General features: G+C 39.5%; 1 protein-coding gene and 1 non-coding gene across 2 annotated transcripts in view; one reads left to right on the forward strand and one right to left on the reverse strand.

Moving 5' to 3' along the window:
• Positions 1-18,399, forward strand: part of Ppm1l (protein phosphatase, Mg2+/Mn2+ dependent 1L) — a 196,324-nt gene that overhangs the window by 20,590 nt on the left and 157,335 nt on the right. The window lies entirely within an intron of this gene.
• LOC150068469 (small nucleolar RNA SNORA75) lies at positions 12,201-12,336 on the reverse strand. The gene has a single exon (XR_016538570.1). It is a non-coding gene; the product is annotated as a small nucleolar RNA SNORA75 (small nucleolar RNA).

Genomic DNA, 18,399 nt, shown 5'->3' on the forward strand with positions numbered 1-18,399 from the left:
TGGCTCAGCTGCCCAGACTTCTGAGATGTCCTCTCTGAAAAGCAGTTCCTATTCACACGGGCTCAGGACCCATGAAAGGAATATTGGTTGGAGGAAGGCCTGCTTTGTGCTGGGCACTCTGGTCTCTTGGGACCCAGCTTCTGAGCACCTGCTTAGAAGTAATGGAATAGGGTGTGTTCACCTGTTTTTGTCTGGGTATGTTTTAAAACCCAAAGGTAAATTTTTTCCACAAGGAAACTTCTGAGAGGACGAATAAAGGTTTGGGGCCTCAATTGGAGTCCTTTTATATATTTTCTTTCTGAAATCAAAGTAAAGAACACATGGATTCTGATTCTTCTTCCTTTCTCTTCCCAAAACTAGCCTGATCTTGTATGTATTATTTAGCTTCCTGCTATGGGTGTGTTAAAAATATTGAGCACACAGTTTAGAATGTTATTACTTAGGGTGTGTGTGTGTGTGTGTGTGTGTGTGTGTGTGTGTGTGTGTGTGTTATTGGTTATGGGGCTTGCACTCAGCACTCAGGGCCTGGATGCTGTCCCTAGTTTTTTTTTTTTTCTTTTGTGCTCAAGGCAATCATTCTACCACTTTGAGTCACAGCTCCCCTTCTGGTTTTCTCGTGGTTAGTGGGAAGTGAGAGTTTTATGGTCTATCCTGTTTGGGGCTGGCTTCAAACCATGATCCTCAGATCTCAGTAGTCCTGAGTAGCTAGGATTACAAGCATGACCTACTAAGGCCTGGCTCAATACCTGACTATCATTTTATTTCTTTTACCATAAAATTCCTTCTTGTAAAATGTACAGCATACCGTGGACTGCATAACATGAGGTTATGCAGTCATCACCAGTATGTTATTTTAGAGTACTTCCTTCACCCTAAGTAGAAGTCTTGTGCCCATTAACACTTCTGTGTTCTGTTTGTATCATTTTGTCAAATAAATGTCATTGTTTTCTCTATTTCGGAGAAGTTTTTTCTCCAGAACTATCATAAGCATCAGGTAGCTGCAGACTGTTGCAGGGCATGAAAGGATGGTACTTTAGCCACAATCACTCATCAGATTTTTCAGTGCATATGTATGATAGTAGGATTTGCACAAAACTGGGCATGGAGATGATATTTGACCACGTTAAAATCAGAGCTGGTCTGTGCTTGAAAAGTTTAGTGGTTAAAGCATGTATCTGAATGTTACAATGAAAGCTTGTGCAATAAACATATGCTGATAAAAATGTAAAAAAATGGTTGAGAGGTTAGTTCTACTTGTCTCTGTAAAACATTTTCTACTAATTTATGCTTGCATGTGGTATTTGAAAAAAAGTCCATAAAGAATTTATATTCATACTTGTTGATTTCAAGAATTAGATTTGTTTCTAAATTGACATGATTGACTTCCTTGAAATGTTCCATTTCCCCTAAGCACCAGTGGTTCGTGCCTGTAATCCTAGCTCCTCAGGAGGCTGAGATCTGAAGATCATGGTCTGAAGCCAGCTCAGGCACAAAAGGCCCCATGAGACACTCTTTAATTTACCACTCCAAAAAAACCAAGTGGAGCTGTGGCTCAAAGTGGTGAGCAGATGGCGTTCAGGCTCTGAATTCAAGCCCTACAACTGAACCACAAAAAAAAAAAGCTTCCTTCCCATTGATTGTATTCATAAATGGACTTGTTGGATTAAGATACCTTTGTTGAATTATTAAAGATATGAAAAAATGTAAAAAATTTAGATTTTCAAAAGGTTTTGAGCTTGAGCTTATCCTTGTATATTTCAAAGGTGATTTGTACCATTAAAAAGCATTAAACATGTACAACTTAGAACAATCATTAAAAAATAGGTTCTTTGTCATCTTACCTTTAACTTTATAGTCATACTTTAAGTATTTTTATGCCAAATTTTACAAATTTCTTGACCTTTACTTAATTTTGTCACAGTGTGTGTGTGTTCGTGTGTGTGTGTGTGTGTGTGTGTGTGTGTGTGTGTGTGTGTGTGTGTGTATTGTTGTAGTTGAACTCAGGGCCTGAGTGCTGTCCTTGAGTTTTTTTCTCAAGTTCTGAGCTATCTTTCTACTTCTAGTTTTCTGGTGGCTAATTAGAGATAAGAATTTCACGGACTTTCCAGCCCCAGCTGGCTTTGAACTGCCATCCTCAGATCTCAGCCTTCTGATAAGCTAGGATTACAGAAATGAGCCACCAGGGGCTTGGCTTAATTTGTAAATATACTTTACAGGTGTTTATTTATTAAATTTGTCACTGTGTAATTTAACAACTGACAGAAAAAAAATCTTGGAAAGTATTGCTTTGAATGGTCTTTATTAAGATTAGCTAGTAATCTTTCTTAAAAATTACTTTGGCCCAATATGGGCCAGTGAGATTTCTGAGCAGCTGTTGAAAGGGTCATACTTTAAGAGCTGGGTCTGTTTATCAAAGGTCACCTGGGCGCAGAACCCTGGGAGAACTCTGTGCTTGAAGCAGCTTTTGTACAGGAAGGCTCCAGGACCCAGTGACCCCCAAATTTACATCTGCATATTTTCAGGCATAGATATGTCAGCTCAGTGATACTGCCTGCAGTTCAATTGTATTTATACATTTCTAAAGTAACTCTCAGGAAGAGAATGACATTTATTGTGTTCTATGTATAGAAATTGAGGCATAAAGACGTCAGAGTTCTGTGAATGTAAAAACAAGTCTGTGGATGACTGAATGAACTAGTCTGACCGCCTTTCTGAAGACCAGATGCCAGTTTATTTTCTCTCTTGAATTCTAGTTTTCTGTACCATCTCTTAGCATTTTCAAAATGTCTTTTGTGACTCTATAAGAATGAACAGAACTGGTACGTTCTTACAGTCAGGTATTGCTTGATGAAATACTTTGTAGATAGAAGAGGTGGAGCAGTTCACATTTTTGATATATGTGCCAATACTGGGGCTTAAACTCAAGACCTTTTAGTCTTGGTTGGATTTTTTTGCTCAAGACTAGTGCTCAACCACTTCAGTCACAGCTCTACTTTGGCTTTTTACTGATTAATTGATAATCACAGTCTCACAGATCTTTCTGCGTGGGCTGACTTTGAACTGTGATTCTCAGAGCTTAACCTCCTGGGTAGCTAGATGAGTAGCATGAGCCACCAGGTCTGGCAGTAGTTATTTCTTTATTTACTTACTTGTTTGTTTGTTTATTTTTCCAGTCCTGGGGCTTGAATTCAAGGTCTGAGCACAGTCCTTGAGCTTTCTCAAGACTAATGTTCTATCCCTTGAGCTACAGCACCCCTTCTGGCTTTTTCTGTGTGTGTGGTACTCAGGAATCAAACCCAGGGCTCTGTGCATGCTAGGTAAACACGCTACCACTAGACCATGCTCCTGGCCCTATGGCAGCAGTAATTTTTAAAGATACGAAAAAGGATTTGGAACAAAATCCTAAATTTTGGGTCAGAAGTATCTAGGAAGACTATGAGGTATGTGAACTTTTAAGGTGGATTAAGGTCATTGCCTAAAGCTACTAGTGGCTTTAGTTTGCTTAAAAATAGTTACACAATGTTTCATTCTGCTAGATGAGCTTGTAGAATGTTCACATTTATAGAATACTTAATAACAGATTAGTTGCATTTGGAAATCTATAGCTATCCACATCACATGTAATGATACCTATATGTTACTATATTTCTACTGTTTTTCTTTTCTTCCTTCCTTTCTCTTTTCTTTTCCTTCCTCCCTCCCTTCCTTCCTTCCTTCCTTCCTTTCTTTTTTTCTTTTTGCCAGTCCTAAGCCTTGAACTCAGGGCCTGGTTCCTGCCCTTGAGTACTTTTGCTCAAGACTAGTGCTCTACCACTTGAGCCACAATACCACTTCTGGCCTTTTCTGTGTGTGTGGGACTAAGGAATCAAACCCAGGACTTCATGCATGCTAGGGCAAGCACTCTACCACTAGGCCACTGTGTTTTTCTTTTCTTTTTGGTGCTAAGAATTGAGCAGGGTCTCACATGTACTTTGTAGATCTCCCACTACTGAGCCTCATCCCTAAGCCTCCACTGCCTCCCTCCCCCAGCCTTAATACTCTCCTTATCTATCATTTTGCTCCATTTACATGTAGTACCCTTTACTCCAGTTATGTGAGTATTGAACTGTGAGTTGGTATTGATAACAGACTGGATACAATTTCAAAGAGCCCAAGCAAGCCATCTTTGACTGTATGAATAGTTAATTAGGAATAAGAGTATCTTGCAGAAAACACGGGACCTTTAATGGATACTAGATAACACTCACTATTAAAAGAAAAAATAGAAAAAGAAAAAGGCTCCTATACACACTCTGTTAATCAGACAAGAATTTGTAGACTCTGAAACTGACCTTTCAGAAATCCAGAATGGAATGACTGAGGGTTTGTTTTCTCTGTTTTTTTTTTTTTTTTTTTTTTTTTTTGTAATACATTTTCTTTCTTTTCTCTTCACACAGTCTCTCTTAAAGTCAAATTCATTTCCTTATATACATTACTTTGATGAAGCTTTACTTTATCTCAAGTTCTTATTGTGCCGCTACAATGTAATAGCACTGAATGTTGAATACATGCACAATGAGCTAGTTAGTTGAATGTCAAATGCTTCCTTTTTTGTTGGTTGTAGGACTTCACGTCAGGGCCTTGGTGCTGTCCCTGAGCTTTTTCTCTTAAAGCTAGTGCCACTTTGAGCCACAGTACCACTTCCAAATGTTTCTTTTTATTTACCCTAGAGAAGCTTTAATTAGGAAAAACTTGGAAGAGTGAAGAAAAGAGGTGCTGATCAACTTGCTAAGCCTGGGAAGACAAAAGTAGTGATTGTCTGGAATTAACATCAAGAAGACTTCTCTAACCAGTGTATCTGGATCTGCTGGTTGCTGTAAACTTTGAGTTTCTGGTACTACCAGTAGAAAGTTGTTCCTCATATTTCAGTATCAGAGGGTAGGATTTGTTTTATCCAGTTCATTTTTTCCTTCATGTCTCATCCAAAAGGATTTGTAAAATGTTTGCTTACTTTAGTGTGCTTAATCACCCTGCTAGCTATTCAAAACCTGCGATCACACCTTTAGAGCTGTGTCTCATGATCCATGCACTCCCATTTTCACAGGAGAGATTTTTTTTTTAAGTGTGCTTCTTGGAGCATTGGGAAGGTTCTAAATATTTTACGTTTAGTATACAAGAATAATAAATTATTTAAAAGAAAAATTAATAGTATCAAAATGAAAGTTTGTGATTTTTAGTACTGTATATCTGGTAGTAAATGGGAGATTCTGTCATTAAAGATGTTCAAACTAGAAATTTGAAAGAAGGTGAATGCTCAACCACAAAATTACGTTTTCTTTCTACTCCAGATCTCTAAATTCCTTTTCCAGAGGGAACTTTGATTATAAGTTTCCCTTGTATTTTTGAATGATATTAACATGTTCAAATGCTTATGCATGTACAAAAGCTCTGTGACTCTAGCTCCCTTTTCATATAAATAAGAGCCTGCTGTGTAAATCCTCTGTGTATTGCTCCATTTCACTTCATATGCTTTAGAACTTAATAAATCAATTAATTGATGTCAAACATTTTACAGAGTAGAAGACATTTGCTAGTATTTTTATTTTGTGAACAATGTGTGTGAACCATATTTCTATCACCCTGGTTTCTTTCTTTCTTTTTTTTTTGGTCAGTTGTGGGACTTGAACTCTGGGCCTGGGCATTGACCCTAAGCATTTCAGCTCAAGGTTACTATTGCCCTACCCCTTGAGTCACAGTGCCACTTCCAGTTTTCTGCTGGTTAATTGGAGATAAGAGTCTTATGAACGTTAGTGCCCAGGCTGGCTTTAAACCTTGATCTTCAGATCTCAGCCTCTTGAGTAGGTAGGATTGCAGGTGTGAACCATGCCTGGCCAGTTTTCTGTTTTTGATCAAATTGTAAGAATTCTTTCCATATTCTCTTTGTCAGTATATTTTTGTAGTTTGTTATTTATCTTGAGGTATGACATTTTTGTCTTTGCAGATTGGGAAAAAAATTATGTCTTAAATTTAGCATTCATTTTGTTTTGAAATTTTGTGTCTTAGAAGCACTTTCACAGTAAGATATGATGAAGATTATTATTTTCTACAGTATATTAATGAATTTGCTATTTTTGCCTTTGATCTATAGAAATTTCATTTTATCTTTCCAGTTTACTTTGACAGTCCAGTCTTTTCACTCTTTGAAGTGCAATGATAGAGTATAAAAATTATTTTATATGAGGTCTATTAAAATGATTTTCTGTTTAATTGCTTTTCATGTACCTGGTATAAGCAATAAGCAATCTGTTATTGTTGCTATTATTATTTAAAATCTCTACCTCATTATTCCCAAACATTCAAAAAATTATTAGAATTATGGGTTTCTTTACAAAGGTGAATTTCTACAAAGGAGGATTTATCTGTGTAACTTTTTAGATCCAGTGCTGTGTAAGGCTTTGAAAGCCTTTTAGTTACATGAGCTATTATTAACCTATTGATGAAATTTACACTGATAAATGACATGATATTTATGTTGAACACTAATTTTGTTTGTGTAAACTTAGATAATCGTTTTATACATTTGAAGTCTTTCCAATACTTGTTCCATTTAGCATATTAGAAATTAGGCATGTTTCTTTAATTGTAAGGTGTAAAAATATTTTATCACATTAAAATGTAGCCCAGTTTTTTCTTGGTAAATATAACCAAGCAGAAATAAGTGAGAGGTGAACTGGCCAGGCAGAAGCAGCTAAGCCAGGGAGTGGAGCAACATTTTTTTTTCTTTTTTTGCCAGTCCTGGGCTTGTGCTCAGGGCCTGAGCACTGTCCTTGGACTTTCTCAAGGCTAGAGCTCTACCACTTGAGCCTCAGCACAACTTCCAGCTTTTTTCTATGTATATGGTACCAGGAAATCGAACCCGGGTCTTCTTGCATGCTAAACTCCCGGCCCTGGAGCAACATTTTTTGTGGGGGCTCTGCAGGTGTTGAGGGTCACCTTTGGGAGCTAGACTTTGGAAACATGGATAGATCTTGCAACATAGAGGAAGTGCTTCGAGGGGGAGGCGCTCCTGTTCTTGTCATGAAAGCTCACTGAGGGCATTACCCAGAGTGCTCTCTGCCGTTGTGCTTCTTTGTGGAGCTGTGACAGAGTGACAGTCACTAGAGAAATGCCCAAAGCATTGGGACACCGACCATATCCAGGCCACTTAATGGTCAACATTTAAATTATATCTATATCTACACCTTATACCTTATATATATACCACAGCTATACCTTATCTATATGTCATCTTTTTTTTTTTCATCAGTCCTGGGGCTTGAACTCAGGGCTTGGGTACTGCTCTTGGGCTTTCTCAAGGCTAGAAGTCTACAACTTGAGCCACAGCACCACTTCGGGCTTAATCTATGTGCTTGGTACCAAGGAATCGAACCTGCCCCCTGCTTCTGACTGAATCAGTAATGACTCAGGAAGTAGGAAGGTGCTATACTTATGATTATAGGTTCTCCCTTTCCTCCTCCTCCTCCTCTTCCTCCTCCTGCTCCTCTTCCTCCTCCTTCTTCTTTTTCCTCCTCCTCCTCCTCCCTCCTTCTTCCTTCCTCCTCCTCCTCCTCTTCTTTCTTCCTCCCTTCTCCTCCCTCCTCCTTCTCTTTCCTCCCTCCCCATTCCTCCTCTCCTCCTCTTCCTCCTCCTCCTCCTTCTTCTTTCTCCTCCTCATCTTGTGTTGGTACTGGGGCTTGAACTCAGAGCCTGAGCCCTGTCCCTTGGCTGTTTTTTGCTGAAGGCTTGTGCTCCACCACATAAGCCACAGCTCCACTTCAAGGGTAGCATCCTGGGTAACATCCTGGGTAGCATCCTGGGTTCCATCCCCAGTACCAAAAACAAATACAGTTAAAAAAAATCCACTTCCAGGGTTTGCACACTTATTTGAGATAAGACTGTCACTAACTTTCCTTGCCAGGCTAACTCTGAACAGCAGCCCCTAAAATCTCAAGCCTTGAGTAGCTAGGATTGTAGGTATCTACCACCAGTGTCTGGCTACTTGCAGTTTTACATAAAGAATGTTAAGTCAGGACTAGTCAGTGAGGAGATGTGTAGATTGAGTCTGTGTGAGGCCCAGTTGTGAAACTTGTGTCCTCAGGATGCATCCCCTTCCCATTACACGACTGTGCATTGGGACAGCCAGCTGTGCAATGAGAGAGAGATGTTTTGGGGAAGGTCACAGAGGTAAAGCACCTTTCTTATCACATCATGTCCTAGGTACTTTGTCAGTGTGACTTAGGACTATTGTTGTTAACCTTGATTGTTTGGCTGACATAAAGGATCACCTTTTGCAGACATAGACAACCTTTTTGCTGCCAAGGGCTGTTTGGATATTTATGCTCCACACCAAATGATCAAAACAGACAGACAACCTTGGGCAGCCAACTGTGAGACTCATTCAAGTATATAGAGCACATATATGTCTGTTCTGTCCTGTACCAAGTGACATTCCCTTCTCTTCCAGGAAGTCGCTCTGTTCACGATTTTAAGGACTGGCAAGTTATACTTTAACTCTGCCTCCTGGAGGTGTGTGTGTATGTGTTAGAACTGGGGCTTGAACTCAGAACTTTTCACTTAAGGCTACTATGCTGTCACTTGAGCCACGTCTGTTAGATGAGTTAGGATTACAGGCATGACCACCAGTGCCTGGCAGTTTTCTTTTTTTTGGGGGGGGGGCAGTCCTGAGGCTTGAACTCAGAGCCTGGGCACTGTCCTGGGCTAGCACTCTACCATCTGAGCTGCAGTACCGCTTCCAGCTTTTTCTGTGTATGTGATACTGAGGCCCAGGGCTTCCTTCATGCTAGGCCAACTAGGCCATGCTCCTGGCCCCGATGAAGGCATTTTTGATAAGGAGAAAAAGAAATGATATGAGATTTGTAGGTCATTAGGAATCTGCTAGAAAAATGGAATTTAATGTTTGAACTTTTCAAGTATTAGGCAGTGGAATTGGAGACTTTTCTTCAGATGTGTGCAGACTTGACAGGTCAGGTGGTTAGAGGCACATGGAGTTCATTATTGAGAAGAGAGACTGATAATTAAAGAGCTGTATAGACACCTTTCTGTCTGTGTCAGTGAGGAGATCTATGGTAACCTAATTGGACCAAAAGCCTTCCTCTAAGATTTCTAATGTATTTTTGGGTTAGGAAACTAGGAAACTTGGTAGGAATTGCTCCTTTATTTGGAAAGGGTGTGCATTATATTTAATTTCAGCTCTGAAAAGTGCTATGTATGTTGTTGTTTTTCTCACAACAAAATTTCTTCCATGCAATTTGACATTTAGAAGTTGAACTTTAAGAAGTTTTGTTACTGTTCTTTGCTCTAGGGGAGATCAAACTTTTGGGTAATGGCAGGATCATTTCAATACATTCCTGATCTGGGTCATCATATTGCCTATAGCACTACTTTGAGAAAGGTAATCATTCTATTAAATTTAGTGTTTGAATGAATGGGGAAAACTGTACTCTAGCTGCTTTGCTGTGACTCTGACTCCATCTCTAACAGCTCTGTTTATTATAAAAAGCCTAGGTTCTTGTCCTATGCAGGTAATATCCAGATATCCACTGAAAAGCAGGTGATAAGAGGGTAAACTAGGCCCATTTTGTAGTTTGATTTGTACTTGTTATAGTTTTCCATATATAGTACTCCACCTATCAAGTAAGTATCACTTGTAACATCTAAAAACACTGAGCCTTTTTTTTTTTTGCCAGTCCTGGGCTTGAGCTCAGGGCCTGAGCACTGTCCTTGGACTTTCTCAAGGCTAGAGCTCTACCACTTGAGTTTCAGCACCACTTCCAGCTTTTTTCTATGTATGTGGTACCGAGGAATCGAACCTGGGTCTTCGTGCATGCTAGGCAAGCACTCTACCACTAGGCCAAACTCCCGGCCCCACTGAGCCTCTTTTTGTCCTCATTGTAAAGCATTAAATTCTTTTTTATTCATTTTTAATTGTAATTAATAAAAGGGTTTCAGTTATATTCACCAGTAGGAAGGTGCATTACTTGACACACATTGATACCCCTTCTCATGTTTTTGTCCCCATTTCTCTTCCCCCACCCCTCCCCTCACCTTCTTTTCCCCATTCTCTTTCCTATTTCAAATAAACATATATACAATATATCAGATAACTAAGTCAGATACAGTAATAGTATGAGATCAATCAAAGGGCAAAAAAAGAGAAGAAAAATAACATAGTACATTAAGAACAACAATCACACATTATATAGCTCTTGTTTCCATATCCTGGAGGTTCTTTCATTTAGTCTCATCCTTTATGGCCTTATGTATCTAGGTTTTGAGCCTTTCCATTTCCTTACAAATGGGGCGATGTTGTTCTTTCTGATGGCAGCATAGAATTCCATTGTGTATGAACACCACATTTTGTTGATAAAATAAGTGTGAAGTTCTTAATGGAGCAAGGAACCCAAATGTGAAAGTCTTCATTTTATGGAAAGAAGAAACCTGGGCTCTAATGGTAAAAGCATCTGATTTAAGGCAGTGCCTGAATCCAGGGGATCACCTAGGCTGGTCTGCCTGGATCCATATTTGCTCAAGAAATGAAAACTGTCTTAGCATTAGCTGCTGAACCTCATCCCTGTGCAAGGAGGAAAGATCTCTAGGAGGAAGAAATATTACTAGTGGACTGGAAAATCTGATGAAAATAGGAAAGTCCCAGCTAACGGGCAGACTATATGACTTATTGGCTTCCCTATTCTTCAAAAATTGATATCCACCAACATGTGTTTTTCATTTTGCTAGGAATTTCCCCAACTTTATTATGAGTTTTTGCAGTTTTAACACTATTGATGTTATGGGGTGACTTTTTTTTTTTTTTTTTTTTTTTTTTGCCAGTCCTGGGCTTGAGCTCAGGGCCTGAGCACTGTCCTTGGACTTTCTCAAGGCTAGAGCTCTATCACTTGAGCCTCAGCACCACTTCCAGCTTTTTTCTATGTATGTGGTATCAAGGAATCGAACCTGGGTCTTCGTGTATGCTAGGCAAGCACTTTAACCACTAGGCCAAACTCCTGGCCCCGGGGTGACTTTTTGATTGGTTTATCTTTATTTTTATTTTATTGTCGAGTGATGTATGGAGGGGTTACAGTTACATTTATCAGATAGTGGGTACATTATTTCTTAAACATTGTTTCCCTTACCCATGTTTGTTTGTTTCTGGGTAATGAACCCAGGGTCTTACACATGCTAGGCAAGGAGTGCTCTATGATTGAGCCACATCCCCAGGCCTGGCTGGATAATTATTGTTAGGGGTGTTGTCCTGTGCATTGCTGATGTTTAGCCACAGTAGTGGCAGTCCCTATGCATCCAGGTTATGGCAAACAAACTTTTCTCCTGAGATAGTTTTTGTGGAAGGCAGACTTGCCTGAGATTGCTGCTCTCAGGTTAGCAAACTAACTTTCAGAGCCTAGTTTTGATGGGTAACTGTGACTTGGCATTGCCATAACTCATTATTTTCGCTGGCTGTAAAACAGGAGACATTATTGGAGCCCTTTAAGGCATGCTTCTAGATCTAGTTTAGAAGAAAAAGCATTAACAATTCCTTTCATCATAAAGTGTCCATGATGCTTTGGTGAAGAAGCTCTGTGGTTTAGGTAAATGTCCTTTAGAAGTCTTATCTGTTAAGAGATGGGTCCCAGGGTGGATCATGGGAGTGGTGGGACGTCTAAGTGGCTGGCAAGGCCTTTTGAGAAAGTCTTACAGTTATTGAAAGTGAGCCCTTCAGAGGCATTCTGAATCCTGGCCTCTTCTTTCCCTTTGCATTTTAGCCACATGCCCCCTGACATATGCTCCTGCCACCATGTGCTGGTTCACCACAGGCCCAAAATGATGGAGCCAATTGACTGCAGATTAGAACTTGACCTGAAACAAATCTCTCTTTGTAAGCAAACATTCCCCTCTCCAGTAAAACCAAACAAGTGACATTGCATGGCAAATTCATCTCAACCCAATATTGAGCACTGTTAAAATAGCCCAAATGATATTTATAAATTAATCATTTCCCCGAGTGAATGTACACTGTTTTCAGTCATGTTTTTGTTTTTTTTTGGTCTTCAGTCATTTCTTAATTCTATTCTTGCTTATCTTTTTACTTTCAGGAAAAATGCAAACGTGCCTTTGTCCTCTCTTTGCTAATAAGCTCCTCAGGCCTTCCTCAGCAATTTTTTCCCCCCAAATGTTTCACAGAACAGCCCAATATACCCTTATGTAAAACTAGAAGGTAACATGATGCCAGTTCTGTGAACTATCTCCTCTTCTCGTGCGAATCCATAAACTGTCACCAGTTGACAGAAAGGCGTTCAATGAGCCTATCCCTCCGCATTTTTTGTCTGCAGTTCTTTGATCACAGAGCTGTTTTCCTCCCCAGTGCTCAGGGCTGCTGATTTGAGTTAACTTTTTCCGCAGAGAAAGGCTTGATATGACTGATCTCAGTGAAATCAAATTCTGTAAACCTGAATTTTAAGTGGAGAAAGGAAGTATTATTATTATTGCTGTTGTTGTTTTAAGCAGGGGAAATAGGCAGTAGCTAGGAATGATTGTCAGCCTTCTCTCTTAATTTAAAACTGGGAGCCTAGGAAAATCCTTATTTGAAAATGCCTAAAGGACTAAATCAGCCTCCTACCCTTCTTTCCCTCTCTCCCTCTCTCCCTCTCTCCCTTCTCTCCCTCTCTCCCTTCTTCTTTCTCTCATTGTGCCAATCCTGGGACTGAAACTCAAGGCCTGGGTGCTGGTCCTTTTCTGCTTAAGGCTTGTGCTCTACCACTTGAGCTAATCCCCACTTCTGGCATTTTGGTGATTCATTGGAGATAAGCATATCATAAACTTTTCTGCACATCTTGGCTTTGAACCAAAATTCTCAGATCTCAGCCTAGTGAATAGCTAGGATTACAGGCAGGAGGCATTGACACCTAGTTATGAAATAAAATTTTAGCACTTTCTTTGAGCACATTATGTACATGGTAGACAAAGGTATATAATGTTTGCTTGAATTCCTTTATGGGAAATGAAAGAGAATCTGCAAACATCTCTTGCTGCTATGGGCTTCCTTTGGATTTCCTTCATAGTTGGAATTTCCTGGTAAGGCAGGGAAGCAGAGCAACATGACTAAAGCATTGGAAGGATCTACATTCAGATTTGTTTCTACTTCTTTAACTAACTCTGTCTCATCTGTTAAAAAGGCCTAGCAACACCCAATTCATAATATAGAAAGAAGTAGGGATTAAATGAGGTGATGTCCTTTTTTATATGCTTCACCTAAAGTGAATTAATTCTAAATACCTGGGATGATCTGGAATAAATACGTTGACCTCATCTCCACGTTCACTCTTGTCTGTCTTTTGTACACCAGGGTCTTTATACTTGAAATGCCAGTGGTGTGGATCAGGTGTCCCCAGATATCTATGTGCTTGTCCTGTCAGAGGCCTCAGGCCACAATCTTCATCCTTCCCCCTCTTATTCTGCTGTATTTTCCCTGTACCACTCAGCATCTGCTGGTCTGTTGTTTGTCCTTCTCCCTTCACTGGCCTTCTAGACTCGAGAGGACAGGGCACTCTGTTAATTAGTACATCTTCAGTGCCCAGGATAGCACTTGGCCTGCATTTGGTATCCAGTAAACATGTGTGGAATGCATGAATAAATGAATATGCTATCTACTCAGGCAACATTTTCCTTGAGTTCTTTTTGAGGAAGAGGAGTGTGTGTGTGTGTGTGTGTGTGTGTGTGTGTGTGTGTGTGTGTGTGTATACTGATTAAAAAAATAGCTACGGAATTATCTCATCATCATTGGCTCAAAATATTTCTCCATTTAGAGGTGACCACGTTTGGTCTTGAGTGTTTTATGTTAAACTATGATTTCTTCTGAGGCCTTTTTCCTTTATACAGTTTTAATTTTAGAGAACTTTTAATTGCATCATTAACATTTCTGTCTGTAGGTCAATGTTGTGTAGCAGACTGGGAAAGCAGAGACCTGTGTTCTATTTATATCAAAACTTCATGACCTTCAGCTGATTATCAAAACCTTTAGAACTTTATTAGATCTAGAGAAAGTTGAGAATATATGGTAGATTGAGGTAGGTTTCTTCTTCATTCATTCATTGGTAGATTAAAAAAAACATTTAATTTTATAATCAGGGTGATGTACAGAGGGGTTAGAGTAAGTACCTCCTCCCTCTAGATTTTCTTAATAACCTAAAATGGTATCATAGTACTTTGCAGGCTGGGAGCCAGTGTCTCATACCTGTAATCCTAGCTACTTGGGAAGCTGAGATCTGAGGATCTCATTTCGAAGCCAGCCCAAATAGTCCTCCAGTTCCAATTAAGTAGCAAATAACCCAGATTAGTGGCCTGGTTCAAGTGGTAGAACACTGCTGTGAGCCAAGTAGAAGCTAGAGGCCCTGAATTCAAGCTTCAGTATCAGACTTTTTTTTTTTTACCCAGCTAGAAACATAAGTTGGCTGGGAAAAATCTCTTTAGTGTTCTACTTTTTCAGTTTTTTTGTTGTTGTTGTTGAAAGAATAGCATGTGTTATCTAAAAAACTTGTGGTCATTTTTTTTTTTTTTTTGCCAGTCCTGGGCCTGAGCAATGTCCTTGGACTTTCTCAAGGCTAGAGCTCTACCACTTGAGCCTCAGCACCACTTCCGGCTTTTTTCTACGTATGTGGTACCAAGGAATAGAACCCGGGTCTTCATGCATGCTAGGCAAGCACTTTAACCACTAGGCCAAACTCCCAGCCCTTGTGGTCATTTTTATGTTAGCACTTCTGACAATAATTAGTTCTTGCCCTGCATGGGCTTTCACCTCTCATTTCTGCAGCCACATTTCCTTGGGTTGGGTAGGTGGGTTATTGAGGTGCCAGCCAAGAACTAGAAGGTCTGAAACTTTATAATTCTATACCTTTCACATCTTTTTGTGTTGTAGTTTTTTTTCCTCCCCCTTTTGGTGGGGAAACAACAGTTAACAGCCTCAAAAGAATGTTTTAAGGGCTGGGAATTTGGCCTAGTGGTAGAGTGCTTGCCTAGCATGCACAAAGACCCAGGTTCAATTCCTCGGTACCACATACACAGAAAAAGCTGGAAGTGGTGCTATGGCTCAAGTGGTAGAGGCGTAGCCTTGAGAAAGCCCAAAGACAATGCCCAGGCTCTGAGTTCAAGCCCCAGGACTGGAAAAAAAAAGGTTTTAAATTTTGATAAGATAATTTTTTTTTTAAAGAGCTAGTTCACAGGTTATGTGTTTTATTTTAAATAAGACTACATAAACTTTTTGTTTTCTCTTTATTAGTATGTATAAAGCCTGTTCAGAGAGTTTATGCCCTGAGATCAGGGAGCTTTCAGAATTTATTTAATGGAACACACATATAAATAGGTCTGGTTTTCAGTGTGGGAGTGATTCGATATTTACTGTTTCCTGATGGTCATCAGGTAATTTTTTTTTTGGTCGGTAGTGGGGCTTGAACTTTGGGCCTGGGCGCTGCCCCTGGGCTCTTCACTTTACACCTTGAGCCACAGTGCCACTTTGGTTAATTGGAGTTAAGAGTCTCACATTCTTTAGTGTCCAGGCTGGCTTTGAACCCAGATCCTTAGATCTCAGCCTCCTGAGTAGTTAGGATCACCGGTGTGAGCCACTGTGCCGGGCTCTTATTTTTTGCTGGTCTTGGGGCTTAATCTCAGGAATTGGGTACTATTCATGAGCTTTTTTGCTCAAGGTTGGTGGGTGCTCTACCACTTGAGTCACAGGTTAACTACCAACTTTTTAGTGTTTAATTGGAGATAAGAGTCCCTGACCAAGCTGGCTTTGAACTGTGATCCTCAGATCTCAGCCTCCAGTACAGCTAGGATTACAAGCATGAGCCACAACACCTGGCCAGTTTCTTTTCTTTAGATAAATATTGTAAATGATAGATAAAACATAAAAATTGTACATTTCGATGGGTTATCATGTCATGTTTGGATACATGTATTTCTTGTATAATGTTTCAATCAAGTTAAACACACTTCTTTCCTCAAAATTTCTCATTATTTTGTGATGAAAGTAAAACTGCTTTAGTTACAGTATCCTCTAGCTTTATGAACTGTATAGTACTTATTTATTCTTTAAAACTCTGATGAAAAAGCACACCAGATCTGCTTATATCTATATGACTATAACTTAGTACCCATTGGTAAACCTTAATCCCTTCCCCATTTTCTAGTAACTATAATTCTACTCTTCTGTGAGATCAACTCTATTAAATTTCACATCTGAGGAAACTTGTTATACTTGTCTTTTTGTTGCTGCCTTATACTTAGTATAATGTTCTTTGCTTAAAACCTACGTTATTACAAATGGCAGGATTTCATTCTCATGTGGACATGAAAACCACATTTTCTTTAATCATCAGTTGATGAATAGATTGTTTTCTTTCGTTCTTTATGCTTGTGCTGAGGTAACTGGCCCTCCTTGAACGTTATTCAGGGGCTTCGTGCTTCTTTCTGTTTTAGTCTTTTCTTTATGAGCTGTGTCCTGCCTCTGAGCATTTCCCTTTGCTGTTTTTCTTCTCTTTCAGTGGCCTGAGCTAATTGGTACTGTAAGGGCATTTTCACAATTACTTTATGTGCAGATGAATTATGTTACATGAATCCACATTGCTCAGTCCTGGTGGTTTCAGTTTCACACATAGTTTGAACTTGTATAGTCATTTCTTGCCAGTTTCTCCTTCCTTTTAGCCACTGTCTAACCTAGGCTAGAGCTATTTTTGCCTGTTGCCTTGGTCACTGGAAAAGCAAGTGTCCCTCAGTCCCTAGCCCTTACCTTCAGAAGTGCTGGCATTCGTTTCTTAGACACCTTGTCCTGGAATTCACTCTAGAGAATTCTTCCTGAGAAGCTCATCTTAGCCTTTTTGGTTCTGCAGTGTTTTGAAATGCTGTAGTTGTCTATCAGTTCTCCCTCATGGTTTTACCTGCTTTGCCTCATCCTGTTTCCCCCATTCCTTACCCCAGGTCAGGTGTTCTCTGGGATCTGTGACAGTGCCTGTTCTTATTTTTAAGGGGTGAGGTATAGTTGCTCTTTGGCTTCTTTATGAGCTACCGTCTGAGCCTACAAAGCAGAGTTCAGAACAGAGATGTCAGGATACCACCATTAGAATTCCTTTATTTATTTTTTAAAGTATATACCAGGGTCTTATATGGTTTCCAGGAAGAGTCCAATGTTTATTGAGCCCTGTGCTAGCCACTTCATCCTCCTATTCTTTAATTAAGTGCTCAGAGCAATCCTATAATAAAGCAAAAAGTGACAGGCAAGATGCATTTTAAAAAGTTATATTTTATATATTCCAGCTCAAAAGTTACATTAAAGAAGTAATACACATAGAAGAAATTATTAGACCTTATTAATTTTCTTTACAGCTAGGGATATGCTATGTATCCTAGACTGACCTTAAACTCATTGTCCTCTGGCTCAGCCTGATGAGTGCAGGGGATTACAGGCACATACCACCTCACATGGCTAAATTATTTTTTTGTTGTTGTTGCCTCTTTTTAATAAAAATGAAAATCTTGCTACTCACACACTGTTCTAGTGGTTGATACTTTATTCAAAATCATGTTTTCTTTGAGAAAGGACTCAGAAAGTAAACTCTTACCTCATCCCTTAAAGAAACCACTGATAATTTTTGCACAAGTATAGCCAGGCATCTGTAAGCACAGCTTTCCAAGAGCTGGGTCAGCAGTATTGAGAACTGGAGGTCAGTGGAGGTAGGTTGTGAAAACCTGTCCCTGTCCCTCCCTCCAAAACTTATTAAGAGAAAATAATATGGGGGCCTAGAAGTTTGGCCTTCTGGTACAGTGCTTGCCTAGCATGCATGAAGACCCAGGTTCAAGTTTTTGGTACCACATGTATAGAAAAAGCTGGAAGTGGTGCTGTGGCTCAAGTGGTAGAGCACTAACTTTGGGAAAGCCCAAGGACAGACAGTGCTCAGGCCTGGAATTCAAGCCCCAGGACTGGCCGCCCCCCCAAAGAAAAGATCATATATCACCCAAATAATGAGTCTTATTGTAAAATGTTCATGTTATTGGAACATTCTGATGTGTATGTACAAGTGATGTGCAAGTACATATATGTGTATATTTACATATCCAAATGTATATATATATACACATAGTATGTGTATATACATGTGTGTACACACCTTATGTGCCTCTTAGGTGACTGTATTTCCTTGCTGAAAAACAAAACCTAGTGATTTTTTTGTTATTCTTTTATTTTTTTATTGATAAACACAACTGGTAGATGAACATATTTTAAGTCAAGTCTTTAGCCTTCATATTCATATCTATTTTCCTTTCTCTATCCTAAGAAATATTGAGTTTATGTAATATTTAATATGCTAAAAATATTTG

The sequence above is a fragment of the Megascapheus bottae genome, chromosome 1 (genome assembly GCF_031878675.1).
Source record: "Megascapheus bottae isolate mThoBot1 chromosome 1, mThoBot2.hap1, whole genome shotgun sequence".
Taxonomy (NCBI): Eukaryota; Metazoa; Chordata; class Mammalia; order Rodentia; family Geomyidae; genus Megascapheus; species Megascapheus bottae.